This window comes from Nomia melanderi, chromosome 13 (assembly GCF_051020985.1).
Source record: "Nomia melanderi isolate GNS246 chromosome 13, iyNomMela1, whole genome shotgun sequence".
NCBI lineage: Eukaryota > Metazoa > Arthropoda > Insecta > Hymenoptera > Halictidae > Nomia > Nomia melanderi.
The window spans coordinates 5,300,230-5,312,768 of NC_135011.1; the positions used below are offsets into that span (position 1 = coordinate 5,300,230).

Consider the following 12,539-nt stretch of genomic DNA (forward strand, 5'->3'; position numbering starts at 1 on the left):
TTCGAAGCTGCTGAAAAGACTTCTCTTTTTTAAACAAATTTACGTGCGACTGATTATAGAAAATCGCACGGAGTACAGAGATAAAGAGATTCGCATCGCTTGTATTTTAAAGATAATATTTAATCCTCGCGTATCGAATATTTCACGTTCGAAATTCCTTACGATAATGGTTAATTTGCATTCTCACGAATTTTATTTATACTCTTTTTCAATTACCTCTTCCCATATACCATCGTTCGGAAGAATTGACTTGTCGAGGATTTCTAAATAGCCCCTAATATTTCAATTTTTTATTCTACAGTGTTCACCTTGGACTTTCCAAACTTCACATCATTTTTATTTGATTTCTTAATATTAATGAGAATACTTAAATTACACGCGTATACCATACTTTATCGAGCCCAGTCCACTCGAAAGTACACTTCGATGATTTCGTATCCAGCACAGAAACAGTGTCCTAGTTTACGATTCCATGCTTCACTACTTACCTGTAACATTACCTAAATCAGTGCTCGAAACTAGGAGCCAAAACCAGCATTGAATTAGAAAAATGAAAACCGATCGATCAGCCGAATTCCTCGTCATCGAGCGATCTAGCATTAGAAACCGTCTACTCGAGTTGCGTCTCGCAGCTGAATTCGTGCGCCGATGGTCTGCCGTGTGGTGCCTGGCGTGTATGAAGGTATATACCTGGCCACGATTGTTGTGTCGCGTTGGAACCTACGGTCGAGAGAGCCCCGAGCCTCCCACTGCCTCGGGGGCTGCCCACAATATCCATCATTATACTGGGAATGGAAACGACGGGGATGTTCCTCTCTCTGTAATTCGCTGCTGCGGTATGCGGGCACGATGACGCATACAGGCCCTTCTTCTCTCCTCCATCTCTGTCCCCCTTTCCGCCAATTCTTCTTCTTCCTCCTCCTCGTTCTCCTCCTCCACCGTTTTTTATCCTGTTCTCCCCTCCGTAGCCGGTGAAGTCCTCGTGGCATCGGTTTGAAGAAAACCACCGCGCGCGCGCGCGCAGGGTGGGGCGGCAAAGAGAAAAACGACTCGTAAAACTCTCCGGGTACCCTTAAGGTGGGTCGACCCGTGGAAATTTGTAGTTCTTTGTGGCGAGTATGCGGGCGGGTGCATCCAGTTTATGGATAGATCGCGCGGACGGCGGGACGCTCGAAATTTCCGAGGGGCTTACCGGGGGTTAGATTGATGAAGGTTTGTTAACTGGTTTTATTGGGGAATTACCGGTGCTACGGGTCGCTCCGCGGAGAGAACGGGCACCGTTCGGGAACCATGGGAAATAAAAACCGGCCGAATGGGATCGGCTGATAAATTTCAGGATTATGGCGTGGATTGAAGGAATTGAGGATTGAACGGATGTTTGACGAGATTATCGGCTTTCATTGGTTTATGCGATAAGTGCTGGATTGTTTTGAATGGTCGGGTTGTTAGCGAGGCAATCTTGGGATCATTATTAGCGATATTTTGGAGTTTCGAAGTCGGCGGTTTCTATGTTGGAGAGTTTAGTTTCTTTAATCGCGATGCATCCTTTTGCTCTATGATTTATGGCTTAACTGTGATCGATGAACGTTGATAATTTATTAGGGGACGAAGAAATGTTGATACTTATTCTGTATCTACATTTACTTCGAATGTTAACGATTGATACTAGAAAAGTAATATTTATTTTATATTTAACAAGCGCAAGACTCTTAGATTTCTTAAATTCAGTTTGAAACTTTCGTCACGAGTGATACTGTAGGTCGAGGGGTTAATGAGTATTATACGCCTTTAAAGATAAATGACAATTTCAGCAATTGTTTAATATTGTATAGAAGGTGATTAATAGATTTGTTTTTTCGTTGTATGGAAACGGTGGGAATAGCTTACGTTCATTAAGGAAAGTTCAAGGTTTACCGAAATATAAAGATAATTTTTATTTTCTTGTTCTCGCTGAAAGTTTTCCAGACTTTTAAGAAATTGTTTAAACGTTATTATCAAGACGTGTTCCATTGCTTCCCGGTGCGCCGTGTCGAATCACACCGCTGGGCTAAGAATTGCGCAGAGTTAGACGTCTCCACGGGAAATGTTGTTCCAAGATACAATTAGAATGTCCTTTTCAGTCGGCGCAACGTGACTGAAAGCACTTTTCGTCCGTCCCACGAACTTCTTTATCCGGATAGAATATTTTTATCGTTTCGCTCGGGATGAATGCGGAGAGGCCATCTCCTCTTCCTTAATTCACGACTCCGTGTGACCGATGTCTGTAAAAATAAACTCGTTTCGTGTTACGCGTGCTGGCTTTCGTTACTTTTTTTCATTAACGGACGTCCCTTCCTCGGGAATAGTTCACACAATTCCGATATATCCTGCCTCGAATCAACACGTGAAATTTACATTCTCTCGAATTGAGATTTAGTGGACGAAAAACGGTGGACCATCAGACTGAATTAAGCGTTGCATTCGGAAGTTTTTCTGCTATACATATCCATCATGTTGTAATGCAATGCTAATGAAATTTTCGATGGTAAACAGAACCAGAGAACTATTTCATTCCAATACTCCACGTCCAATTGCATTACGTAATTTCATAATTTTTCTGTCAAACTAAATCACAACTGCGAGTCGCCGCTCGACTGCAAACAGTTGAACCACTTTAACTCAATATGTTTCAACGGATCGCGAAGAACCTAGAATCAAGCTAATTCAAAAATCGTTTCCTCACGCAACCTCGTATTGGAACAAACTCATTTCTCATTCTCATCGCGGTAATTATTTCCGTTCGCTATTTACTACTCACGTTCCAGAGAAAGTAAAAAAAAAGGGTGGGGGGAAAGGGAAAAGAACGGCCCAACCCTTGTTAGGTAAGCGTACGCCGGTGGCGGTGACCCGCCAGGTCATGAAACTAATTTCCTAAAGTAAACCGGCCACGTAAGAACTCGTTAATCATTGGCTGTGACCAAGAAAACGCCGGTAGCATCCGACCGGGATGCGTTTTTCTGCCCCTTCGCCCCACCACCGACCCCGCGGGAGGCGTCGGCAGCGTAAACAAACAAGGGGGGGAATTCCGCGATGCACCCGACGCCGTATCGCGCTTTATAGGGAGAAAACTGGCCGCCGTTTCCGGATTGTTACTCCCGGTCCGGTTCGCGCGTTCATTTCATGAAACCAGTAGGTCCAGTACAGCTGGGCCTAAGTGTACCTGTTATACCGTCGGCATGAATTAACGCGTTGAATGTCGGGCGACATCGCCGAGCAAAATACACGAAACAAAAAATATGAATGCAAACGTGAAAATATGATACGCAATTATTTGAACCCCTTGCGCCACTATTTAGCTCCAGAAAACCGGCTATAATTGCGTCGATTGTATCTCACTCGTGACATTCGTAACTATGGACCGTATTTCTGTTCGTGATTATAATAAAACTGATGCAGTGGAATTAATAAATATAATATGAATTGAAACCAACAACGTGTTCGTTAGTGATTTGTTGTCGTTAATCGGGTTATTGATAGTTTGTTAAGAACGATGGAAAATTATAGGCATATTCAGAAGAACAATGTGTAATTCGAATGAAAAAATGTTGGGTAACACTTATGCTGATTAGATTCTCTTTAAAACCTTCGCGAGCCTGACATGTTGTTAGAATGCAAGGGGTTGAACCGTAGCCGGCTTCGGCACGAACTGATGTCGTCGTTAAAAACGCGGGAATCTTTCCTTTCTCTCCTCGTTTTCTTTTTGGTTTTCAAACGATCCTCGGTTTCCTGACTTCGCGTACTTACATCCGCGGCTTACGAGCGCATCACTCGAACGAGCGAGACCTAACGGAACAGTCCCGCGAGGATGCGTTACGCAAATTGATACGCGGTTTTATAGAACGGGTGTCCTGTTCGATAAGGTTGCGGTTTTCCGGTCGTTCGAGATTTACGTAAGTGTGTTCGATGTAGCTGCTGGAAGAGTGTTGTTCCCTTTCTTTTGCAACGAAACGGTTCCGTTCGTTGATCCGAATTTTGCGAGTGTAGGTGGTGTGCCGCCATAGACTCTTAAGATTAAACTATCGGACTGGTCAAAATCTATTCCTGGCGTCCTCTTTCTGCAGTTATTAAGAAAATAACAAATATTTCTCTGGGGAATGATTAAAGAAATTGATTCAGCACCACGAAAACTGAAGTGGAAAGCAATTAAACTCTCAACAAATGTACTCTTCGAGTTTCTCCAAAGAGGAACTTCTTAGAGAAATTCCAAGAGCTTAATTTAACTGCTGGGTAGTTTTAGCATTAAAGGTACGTTTCTTGTTCAATCGGAACGGTCGAAGGGTTCGTCAACGTTTCCCTCTAGAATTCAAATTTGGGCCCGCTCTATACCTGAGGGATCATCCCTCGTTGGTCTCCTATTCTTTTTTCAACGGTCACTTGAATTCGCTACACCGGGGACCTGCTAAATGCTCGTAAGTCATATTTACCGCTCGAATACGCTATCGCATTACAATAGGGATCCGTTAATTGCGGGCTAGCGAATGTCGCTGGTCGAATGTTCCTCGTATTACGGGGGTCCCATTAAGTGCTCGTGAATTTCGCTTTCTGTCTGTACGGTCGCCGATCCGACTGACCTCGCTGGCGGATTATAATGCAGCTGATTGCACCGTTCGAAATTTTCGCTGCCATTACTGAACTTGCAATAGACTTCCGTACACTGGGTAGGCGTACGGGGAACGTTTGTGTTAATCAGTTTGAGCTCTACGAAAAGTCAATTGAAGAAGAAAACTGTTCAAATTCTTAGCTTTGATGGTGTGTTGAACTTTAACTGTAATGGTTATTCAGTTGTTCCTTATATAGGGTTATTCAACGAACTTTTCCGAATAGGATCATATCATTTATTATGCAATTTTGATGATAGGTATGTTTGAACGATGATCGAAATGGAGAGTATACTCGAAATGCGTTAATTTTTTATATCTGTTAGCTTATTTTAAAAAGCGATGATGTAGACGACAATCTAACTACAGTGGGTGATAAGAACGTTACTCTATAGATAACACTAGGAAAGACTATTTATAACATTCGTTTTCCAATATGGAAACAAAGTAGCAGTAGCTGTGCGATAGAAATGCGCAGCGGCCGACAGTGGTTCTCAACGCGACCGGCAGCGTCTCTTACCGCTGTTCGTAGTAAAACCACAATATGCGAGCAATTACATCAGCATCCGTTATTTTACGACTGGACACTTTATAAATAACAAGTGCAATATTGCAGTTGTGCCCATGCATATTCGACGTTGAATTTTATCTCAGTAGTTTCATATTTCATCAATTTTTTCTGTAATTATTTGTACTGTCATAATCACACGATATATAACTACAACCTCAGTACTCCCTGGGTGTTCTCGCTGAAAGTAACGAAGTCCCACATTAAATTACTGTTGATTAAGCTGTTTCAGCGTCTACACCAATCATCAAATATTTCTAACGAATTCTCACAGCTCCATAGAATTTCAGTCATTACAAATGAAATATTCTAAAGTACTCGATCGAACCATATAGAATATAACCAACTAGAATCTAAAGTCATCCTTCTGCATTCCGAACACAGAAAATTATCTCTGAGGAGATGAAAGTATCAACGACCCCCTTTGTCTCTCGAAAGGATCAGGTTCGTTTCGCTCGGTTGTTTCTCTGATCTCGAAGGAAGGAAGTGCAACACGCGACAGGAGTCGCGTCGAAGAGAAACGATTGTGCCGCGCGCGAATGGAGCCGGCCACACACAGGCACCAGGCGCAGCCTTCGGAGCCGCGAAACGAGGATGCGTTAAAATATTCAAGGTCCGCCCCGTAACGCGAAACACCGGGAGTCCTGCCGGATATATACGTTCTCCGCGTAACGAGCTTCCGGCGCGAACACTTTCGCGCAACGAATAACATCTATTCGACCCGCGTGTAACCGGTATTAAGACATAAATTCGACCCTCGCCGGGATCCGCGTACCGTGAACACGCGAGAGAGACTGGCACGGGAGAATCGCGCTGCGATGTCTTCGATCCGCGACGGAACCGTTACCGATTACGAAGTCGCCGCTCGTAACCTCGATCAAAGTTTCATCGAACTTCCGCGGAGCCGGGACTCACCACATCGAAAAGGAAAAAAGAAAATCGTTAAGGTATCGGCGCTACGCTGGCGTCTGCGGCATGATTGAGCCAACTCCCATGAGTCGCTCGTAATGAAATAAAATTTCCTTTTCATTTTCCGGGAGTATGAAGCGCTGATAAGTAAGAATGTTTAATAAACTACATTTCGAGTTTCCTGTTTGCGCTTAATGGAATCTTCGGATTCCAAGATATTCGTTAGAACTGATTCTTCATTTCTAATCTTAGGGGTTGCTCCGTCCTGTAAACTCTATCAGGCGAATCACTCGAAATTCCATTGTAAAAGTTGAACTTAGAGCTTCAGTCTTCCAAATGAAACAAAAAGTGAATTTACTATGTAACCAGTGTCTTTCCCGTGTTTCGAATACACAGCTACTACGGTGGCACCTGCATTATCCACGAAATCGGCAATCAGCGAAACTCAGAACTTCGGCACGCAACAATCTAATACCAAAAGCCGGCTTGTAGTCATAGCAGCGAGCTCTACGTGGAAAACAAAAAGGCCATCGTCCGAGCAGTACATCCTTTGAGGAGACCAAAGTGGAAATTTCTCTGGCATCCCCTCCTGCCTCGATCTCCTATTTCTCCGCTCGGTCCATGGTCGTGTTCCCTCCCTTGAGCTCTTCTCTCCTTCCCTCCCTCTCTCTCTGTTCGTCTCTCTATCCGTCTCTCTCCGGTGCTCTCTCTCCAGGGTGCCAGCTAGTTTCGTGATACGAAGCGGCCTGGATCGATAGAGAGTTGGAGTTCCTTCGAGTTCCTCTCTCGCTCTATCCTGCTACCCCCTTTCTCGCTGCCTCTCGCTCGCTCCTCCACCAGGGCGATTTCTGGAGGATTCGAAGGAGATGAAGCATTTCCGAAGAGAGACTCTGGTTCCAGGATCCTAACGCAGACCCGTGCCACGGCGTCGCCCTAGGGACCGCCTTTTGTCGTTCCGGCCTTTTAAGGGCTAGTCGAGTGGACGACCGAAAGTTAGCTGCCGCTGTGGCTGCTCTGTAGCTAGCTCTCCTCTGCGGCCGGGTCCGTGAGACACCACGGGGCCGTCGAGCCGCGCACCAGCTGTTGGAAAATCGAAAACGCAGCTGCCGCCTTGTCGACCGGCATAAATTCGAGCCTCTCGTGCCCCTCCCGGGGCGGTGCAGGTCCAATTTTATGCCCCGTCGTCCACCGCCGCGTCTCCTAACCCCCCGAACCAGTCGCCGCGACTCGTGGGAGTTGCCCCCGAATCCGGGTCCTCCGGCCGCGCAGTAAACCTATAGGAATTAAGGGATCGTTCCGTTCGGAGATCGATTTTTCTTTCATTCTAAGGCTACGCGAACCTTCAAGATGGCACTGGGAAATTTTTACCAGGGAATCCGAGGCAGTTCGCGTGTCGAGTTCGATGGAGGCAGATGATGTCTTAGGGGATGGATGATAGAAATAGTCGCACTTTTCTCTTGAGACATGTTTTTCCCACGCTGAGTCGCATGAAATGAATTCATTAGGTGGTTAAATTGAAAGTTTCAAACGTTGTTTTACCGCTGGTCATCGCTCGCGTTATAATTTTATAACTCTGCGTCGAAAACCGCGTGTTCTGGCCATCGAGAAACGCGAAACGCTTTGACGTTTCAAACTCGAAACGTTTAACTCGCGTGCGCTGTTTTGTCAGTTCTCTTTTTTCCTGAAAGTGGCAGAGGTTGCACGATATTCGTGGATTAAACGTCGGTTTCATTTTTTTCGTTCGCTCTGGACAAATGTCCCGGGGTCACCACCATCGAGGAGCTATCAATTTTCTATACTCTTTACTGAACCCAGAGTAATTCGTAAAAAATACGTTTGCAGAATTCGCAAAAAACCTTTTCATATAACCGAAAGCAAATTTAACCTATAACTCGTTCCCTTCGGCGAATAGAAATAGAATCGATTTTCCTAGCAAAAAAAAACCACCCCTTAAATTGCTAAGGGCTGATGAGCGCCAGGAATCAGTGAAATGCTAGTCGCGTCCGAGTCAGGTATTCTTCTAATAAAAAAGAGGGCGGAGGACGGTTTTCTTGGAAAATTGAATTTTCCAACGAGAATCGACTTTCCGCGTGCTGTGCCATTGGCGCAGCCGTGGCTCTCAACTCGCAGCGGCGGAGATTATTAAACGAACCCGGCGCATGGTGATCGTGTCTGGTGACCCCGTTCGAGCCAACTTTTGATCACATTGTTGTCTCGAACGGTGCACACGTCTCTCGTCCGCCTCCTTCTCGTCCTCGCCTCGACGACGGTTTTTGCGTTTGCCGTTTCTCGTGAGAGCTGCTGCTCGCTGCCATGGGAGAGGAGTTTAAAGGTAAACGGGTTTCTCGTAAACAGACCGCGCCACATCATCCGAGGACTCGACCCGCTCTCGGTTACACGTGCCGGTGTCTTTCAGCGATTCTTGTTACTAGGACGAAGTCCCTAGAAGTTGATCCTCTTCGTGGCACGAGCGCTTGTTCGGCAACTGAACTCGTCTAACGATCCGCGAAGGAAACCGGCTGCTAGGGACATTTCTCCGGAAGTTGTATTTGTAACTTTATAATAGTGTACCAAGTAGATGTCATATGACACTAGATGCTGTTATAATAAATTATTGTTACCATATGTTATAAATATCATAAGCTATTACAGAGTATTATAGAATATAAAATGGCACCATACGTTCCCATCATCAAAAGTTACAAGAAAAACAAGCACTGTTATACTCTTACACAGTGTCACAAGCGATCACGGGGCATCGCGTTAGCCGCAAATTATTCAGCGCGTTCTAATTACTCGTGCATTCGTAAGAAAGTAATTCAGCCCGCCGAGCCCGATGGAAAATCGGCGAATCCCGCCAAAGGATCGGAAAATTATGAAGTCATTACCACCGCTAAGAACGGCCAGGCTGCAGAGCACCGTTGGTAATGAACACAAATAAAGTACACGCGCCTCCCGGGAACCCGTAGAGTACCGTAGAAGTGGTTAACTTCGGGTTTTGACCTGGCAAGCATTAATGCACTTAACTCTGCTTACGCAACTACACTAGGAGAGTCCGTGGCTGAACGCGCATACCTTCTTCGACTTCGATGCAACTCGCAAAAGAACTGCAGGATCGTGAAATTAACCGCGGCGCGTTCGGGTCGGGATCCTCCGGCGGCCGCTGCCGGCTGCATTTTGACGCTGAGATCTACATAATTAGAAACGCGATTGGCAAACCTAGTTTCTTTCTACACGTGTCGTTGTTTTGTCCAGTCACTGTTGACCACTGGCATTTCATATCCTGCACTGTTCGTTTTACGTAATTAATTTATTCATGCAAATTCTTTACATTTTGCAAAGATGTTCACTGAGAAATGCGAATCACGAGTTTAATTGCTGTTTACTCGAGTTACTGTAAATCATTAGAGTTTTTGTAATTCATTGTATTCCGAAACGAAGTCTAGTTTAACGTTATCGGCAACTCTACTTGTAACTCGTGTTATCCTGTACGAAAGTTTTGCATTCAATACTGGGTCACAATCAATTTTTCATAGATCGGAGAATAATCGCCGCGATCCAGCGTGAAATCAAGTGGCCACTGGAACAATTTGAATATCCGGGTCGCGCTGTTCCAACAAATAAAAAACATTTTGAATCGCGAAAGAAATTAAGGAACGCTACTCTATCCAATCACCGAACATTCTGCAGTACCATTTCATGCATCCACGCAATATACGCATTTTTCATTACCTCGCAATCTATCATTCGTTCCTCTAAAACATTGCTCGGAACGTTCAGGAAGAAAAGGAATGCACTGATAACAGAAACTTTCCCTGTAACATAATCCAGTAGAAACCTGAGCAATAATAGTGCAATTCAATCATACGATCAAACGCTACATTCTTCCCATTTCCTGCATTTTGCTCCGCGAAATCGTTAGTCAAAGCATTGACACTAGAATTACCAAGCAGCCATTGGCATTTTCAAATTTATCTATAGGAACTCTAAGAAAGCAGCTATTAAGGTTTCAATCGATCTTTCAATTCGTGTATCACTAAATCGATTTCTTTAGTAATTTCACAAAGCATCTAATCTTTTTAACGAGTTAACTGTGGAATTTAATTGGAAAAGCCTCTCGTTCTGCGCGCGATAAAATCGAAAAATGGAGCGTGTACTCGTCGAACGCAGGACGAATGCACGTAGAGTATATTTTAATCACAGATCAAAGCGAAACAAAGAATTACATGTTTATGTGGAAGAATAAAGAATTCATCGCTGAAAGAATTAGTATCACGTCAAGCTTTACGATGACGTGTATACTCGTCGAACACAGTTAACTGGTTAATAATTGGGAAAGGAGAATTTCCAGTGTTCAAGGACTCTTGCAAAGGGTTCGAACAGGGCAAACCTTCCAATAATTCCTCGAAGAAGTCGGAAGTATCGCTCGTAGCCGCGTTAGTAGTTCCAGTGTTAAAAGTATCGGGCGCGCTGCCGTTCCGCGAGAGCGAACAGCCATGGGTAAGTACCAGAGGCATCGATTGGTAATTTCGTTAAACGCGAAAAGCATGATGGCGCGCACCTTGCTCTCTCCACGGCTGAAATTCAGTGCCTCCGCGGAGTCTCTTCCGATATTGCTCGGCACAAAGCCGCCACGGGGTTTTTTATCATTGGGACAAAGGGATGTATCGGCCGTTAAATAGCGCTTCGTAGCACCTGCTAGTTACTTTGCCTGTGCGCGCGCGCCCGTTAATGATATACAGCGGCGACGGACACTGCAAATACGCGGCATATGGTGCACGCCTCCCCGTGCACACGTGCACCACTCTCTCCTTCTCTCTCTGTCGCTCTCTTTGTCTGCTATCTTCGTCGATAGGGACGAACGTTGCTCGTCGATACGGCGAAAAAGGGTAATGGTCGTCGACTGTTCTTCGTTGTTTTAACGCCGGAATTACGGAACAGGATCGAAACGAGTCGATTTCTTGTTTTAACGTTGTCGAGGGGATACAGGTGATCTTTTTAGGGGTTCTTTTTGAGAAATCGCTGTTGTGTGATCGAAATATTAGTTACTTGAGATATCGCGGTAAACGTCATTGAAACGTGTATTGGGTAGGGTGGATCGAGGTGAATCGGATGGAAGGATCTTGCGAGGAATCGGAATTTTGATGGGTAATAATAAATTCGAAGTTTTATGTTGATTGATTAGTTTGTGGAATATAGAAAATATGGGAGAAGATATTTATGTCGGGTAGAACCTGCGGTAAGAACTTCGAATTGAAGTGGATTAGAATGAAATCGGATTGAAGTTGCACGTTGAATCGAACTCTATTAAATGAAATTTATTGCGAACTCTGTTCGTCGTTTTCAGTTCTAAGCCGCGTGTGTACTGTTTCTATTATCAATACTTAACGCGTGGAGTAAATATAGATTTACGATGAACACGGAATCCTTTTTGTTTTTAGCTGATCAATAACAATGAGGTAGCTCTTGTGAGCACAGTCTTTAAAGATATCATTAGAGAGAGGGTAAAACACGTGTTAATTATATTTGTAAACCGCCATGAACCGAGTCGCTTTAATACTTCACCCACCAGCGGTTATTTAATAGTGTTTTAAAGACCAATGATTAATAGCTAATGATTTCCCAATAAATTCTCCAATGGCAATGGCAATTATAATCGTGGGTCAATAAGTCGACTCGTATAGCGTGATCCAATGATTCCCCTTATGATTATTACGTAGAAGAAAATAATTGAACTCCTTTTCGATATAGCGCGGTCATTAAGAAATCTTATTAATAGGTTTTCAATAAGTAAATCGTTATCATTTCGGAGCAGAATGAAAAGTATCTTACTGCGAGTATATTAAGTGCTAAAAAGTTGGGACACTTTTTGTCTCTGTCTGCCCCGAAAACAGTTGAGTGATTCTCGCGAAGATAACGGCATCGGTGCAACCGAGCGTACTGTTCGCCTGGTTCGTTTATTCGTTTGTGCTAATTGTATTCGCAAGGTGAAATATTCAAGTTGCTCAGAAATATCGAGTTCCTCCATTTCAGATTGATTAGAAATTTTTTATAAATATTTTAAAGTAACACACTCGTATCTTGGAGAAATTGGAAACACCGAATTTTATGAAGATACGAGAATCATTCGCGTATTGATGAATGATTCGCCATGTTCTCATGCGCAATTATTTAGTCGATGTTCCTCGATGTCTGTAGAATCTTTTGGGAAAGGTAGTTTAAGGATTTCCGTTTCGGAAACAGAATTTGCAAGCAGAAAACGAGGATCGCGCGCTGTGCCCTTTCACTCCGTGGACCGAACTCTTCGGGAAAACAGGATCTGCGACTGCACACGCGTGCATACAGGGTGGTCCATGAAGAACGATCCACACGACAGTGTTTTTAACGTAAACCGAGCTGTAATTAATTGTCGACATCCATTTCTT

At 44.2% G+C, this 12,539-nt stretch overlaps 1 protein-coding gene across 8 annotated transcripts in view; it reads left to right on the forward strand.

Moving 5' to 3' along the window:
• mura (ring finger protein murashka) overlaps positions 1-12,539 on the forward strand; it is a 60,080-nt gene that overhangs the window by 19,743 nt on the left and 27,798 nt on the right. The window contains exon 1 of one of the 8 annotated variants that reach the window (XM_076373326.1): positions 10,500-10,614. The exons of the other annotated variants lie outside the window; for them this stretch is intronic. The gene's annotated coding sequence lies outside the window, so the exon portion shown is untranslated. Of the gene's footprint in view, positions 1-10,499; positions 10,615-12,539 lie in introns of those variants that run through there. 8 annotated transcript variants of the gene reach the window in all.